The 3,924-nt window shown below is 40.3% G+C and overlaps 1 protein-coding gene across 2 annotated transcripts in view; it reads right to left on the bottom strand.

Annotated features, from left to right (window-relative positions):
• LOC106871347 (uncharacterized) overlaps positions 1–3,180 on the bottom strand; it is a 103,362-nt gene extending 100,182 nt beyond the window's left edge. The window contains exon 1 of one of the 2 annotated variants that reach the window (XM_014917749.3): positions 1,736–3,180. The gene's annotated coding sequence lies outside the window, so the exon portion shown is untranslated. The remainder of the gene's footprint in view (positions 1–1,735) is intronic. The other variant, XM_052975921.2, reaches the window with a different exon arrangement.
• Positions 3,181–3,924: the final 744 nt, after the last annotated feature.

The raw sequence follows: 3,924 nt of genomic DNA, 5'->3' as shown, positions 1-3,924 counted from the left end.
TCTTTTAACTCTTCTATTACGCTCATTAACAATGATGGGGATGCTTCTACTTCATCAGTCTTTCTCATTCATTCTTTCTCTCTCCACTATATATATCCTCTGTGTGTGTATGTATGTGTGTGTCTCATCCTTTTTTCTCTATCTATCTATCTATCTATCTATCTATCGATCTATTTATCTATCTATCTATCTGTCTATCTATCTATTTATGTCTATATATTTTTGTGTTCATGTCACATGTAAACAGCTACAACACATACACACAGACAGAGAGACACACAGACACACACATTATTGGTAGCACCACTAGAAACCAATACTAAGCGTAACCACAAAATACTATTACTACACCACCATAAAGTCATTCATACTGCTATAGCACCGACTATTGTCACTCATTCACACACACACACACCACTGTATTATCACTATCAACATCACAACACCCACATAACAAAGACACCACCATCATCAACAGACCAGAACGACAAACACACACACACATATACACACCGGTTCGTCACACATTCAACGGGGCTCGAAAGCTTCTACGCAATCGTTTGACCTGTAAGAAATAACTGCCAAATTATCCTCAAATCGTACTCTAGTCTTAAAAATTTGAAGGAAACATGGGATAATGTAGATGAGCTTGGACATCCTTTAAAAAAATAATAATAAAAAGCGATAGTCACAGCTGGGATGCCTGTAATCTCAAGGGTCTGCTCAGCCAGATCAAAGCTTTGATCTGGGGTTGAACTACAATAAGAATTTAGTTAGAAATAGCAGCCAAATCTTCCTCAAATCATATTCCAGTCTGAAAATGGGATAGCGTAGAGGGGCCGAGATATTTCCTAAATAATAAAATTAATTAAAATTAAAAAGTGGTAGTCACAGCTGGAATGTCTGGTCGAAGGGATCTGCTCAGCCAGATTAAAGCTTGAAAATAACAATAAGAATCTTGCTAGAAATAGCAGTCAAATCTTTCTTAAATTAAACGCCAGTCTTAAAAATGGGAAGGAGACGGGATAATGTAGAAGGGCCTAGACATTCCCTAAAAGTAAATTAAAATAAAATTAAAAAGTGGTAGTCACGATTGGAATGTCTTATCTCAGGGGTCTGTGCAGCTGCATCAAAGCATTAAGCAACTATAAGAACCTAGCTAGAAACAGCAGTCAAATCTTCCTGAAATCATACGCTAGTCTTAAAAATGGGGAGGAAACACAGCCCTAAACAATGAATAAATGTAAATAGAATTAAAAAGCGACAGTCATAACTGGAATGTCTATGATCTTAGGTGTCTGTTCAGCCAGATCAGAGCTCTAACCTAGGGTTAAAGAGCAACAAAAACCTAACTAGAAAAAGCAGTCAAATTTTTCTCAAATCATACCACAATTTTAAAATTAGGAGGGTGACAGAATAGTGTAGACGGGCCTAGACAACCCTAAAAATAGTTAAAAGTGATAGTCATAACTGGAATGTCTGTCATTTCAGGGGCCTGCCCGGCTAGATCAACGCTCTGACCTGGGGTTAAACAACAAAAACCTAGCTAGAAATAGCAACCAAATCACTCTGAAATTACATTCATTGGACAAAGCAGTTCAACCACTTAAATACTGTATGTATGAAAGGAAACGATGAGATGGCCACGGCAAGAATGTCTTTAGGTTGAACAAGTCTGACGTAGGTGACTAACAACAACAACAACAACAACAACGAGATAATGAAATCCACTTACCAAAACAAAGACAAACCATTCATCCTTTTTTTTTTCTTTTAAACTTCACAGAATTATATGATTAATATTATTGTTATCGTCTGTTTTATTCCTATAATCGATTCTGTGTAAGCCCCGTCACCACGTTTCTGTATTTGGTCTTTTTTTAATTAAGGGTTTCCCCTCATCCGTCGCGATAGTTGATGCGGTTTTAAGTTCAAGCCGACCTCACAGACAATTTGCAACTCGTACAAAGCAGAGGGCAAAGGTCTTGTTGCGAAACAAAGGGCCGTTGACAATAATCTGAGTGCGAAGGTGGTAGAAATGGGAATGGACACGGAAAGCGAAGGGACATTGAAGCAAAGGGCCTTCGACTGACTTTATTGTTGTGACGGAGCCAAATCGGGGTGGGGAACGAGTATGTGCGTGTCTGCCTCAATCTATGAATATGTATGTATGTCTGGAAGTATGTGTGTATTTATGTGTATGTCGTATATTGAATATAACAGAGGGTCTAATGTGTGTGTGTTTATATGTATATGTAGTTGTGAATGTTTGTGGTGAATGTGATGAAGGAAAAAAGGGACATCTTGAATGAATGAATAGGTAGGGAGGTAGGTGGAGTAGAATAGCCGGTTCAGTAAATGTGTATATGCGGTGGGGAGTGGGGCATTTATTGGAAGGTCTCACAGTGTTGTTATATGGGAGGGAGGGAGAGAGTGAGAAAGAGGAGAGGGGGAGAGAGAAAGAGGAAAGTGAGACTGAAAGACAGAGAGACAGGTTACTTGAAACATGATGTGGGGGGAGGAAAGTGAAAGAAAGACTGGAATAAAGTGATGGAGGGAGGGAGGGAGGGTGAAGAACGTTCGAGACAGAGTTGGAGGAGGAATGAAAAATGTGAAGGAGGGTGAGGGAGAGAGAGAGAGAGGGTGAGGATGACAGGGAGAAGGAAAAAGAAAACGAAAGTGAGAGACAGGGAGAGAGAAGAGAAGGGTGAAAATGAGAGAAAGGAAATGGCGATAGAAAAACTCCGAAGGAAAACAGATGGTGTGTAACGAGAGAAAGAATAAATTGTGAGAGAAAGAGAGAGAGAGAGAGAGAGAGAGAGAGAGACAGACAGACAGACAGACAACGTGGTAAGAGAGATATAGCGTGAGTTGTAACGGGAGTAAAGTGGTGAGAGGGGGATTTGTGAGAGAAAGACAGAAAGTTGTGAAAGAGAAAGTTGTTTTGTAAGAGAGAGGAGGAGAGCGAGAGAGATAGAAGGTGAGTTGTGTGCGTGTGAGAGAAAGACAGTAAGGTGTGCGTATGAGAAAGAGAGATAGTAAGTTGTGTGTATGAGAGAGAGAGAGAGAGAGAGAGAGAGAGGGAGGGGAGAAAGAAAGTTTTGTATGTGTGAAAAGAGAGAGTAAGTTGTATAAGAGAGAAAGTTTTGTGTTGTGTATGTGTGTATGGCCAGAAAGACAGCGAGAAAAGATACTAAATAATGGGTATCAGAGAGAGAGAGAAAGAGAGAGTAAGTTATGAGTATGAGAGAGAGATAATAAGTTGTGTGTATGAAAGAGAGAGTGAGAGAGAAAAGAAAAGAGTAAAAGCAAACCAGAAAAACAAAAGAGAAATAAATAAAAGGGAGGAAAAGGAAAAAGGACAGAGAGAGGGGAGGGAACAGGACAAAGATATTCAAAGAAGGGAACGGGAAGAGGAAGACACGGATATCAATAACAAAGATGGGTGTTAGGGTGTGGGAGGGGAATGCGTTCCCTATGAAATATTTTTGTTGAGGAAATACACATTAGACAAGGGAGTCCTAGATAGACCATGTCTGAATATAACGGGGAGGGGAGATGATGGGTCACGAGTGGAATGCTTTTGATGATCAATCATACGTCTGCTGGATCGGGACTGACTCGGGGTTAAACTATTCCATCAACAACAACAACAACAACAACACCGTGATAGTATCAACTTTACAATAAACACAATAGAAATTACAACTTCGACACCACCACCATAACCACTACATCACAAACAATAACAACAATGTCAAAACTATGACATCACTCACCACCACCACCACCACCACCACCACCAACACCACTACCACTACCACTACCACCACCACCACTACCACCACCACCACCACTACCAACACTGTCACGACACTTCAACAACCACATGAATCAGCGAGTGAGCCCACATTGTGGTCCTTT

The sequence above is a fragment of the Octopus bimaculoides genome, chromosome 23, assembly GCF_046866305.1.
Source record: "Octopus bimaculoides isolate indiv1 chromosome 23, ASM4686630v1, whole genome shotgun sequence".
NCBI lineage: Eukaryota > Metazoa > Mollusca > Cephalopoda > Octopoda > Octopodidae > Octopus > Octopus bimaculoides.
Note: the sequence above shows the minus strand (reverse complement) of the source record. Positions and strands in the feature narration are given on the sequence as shown.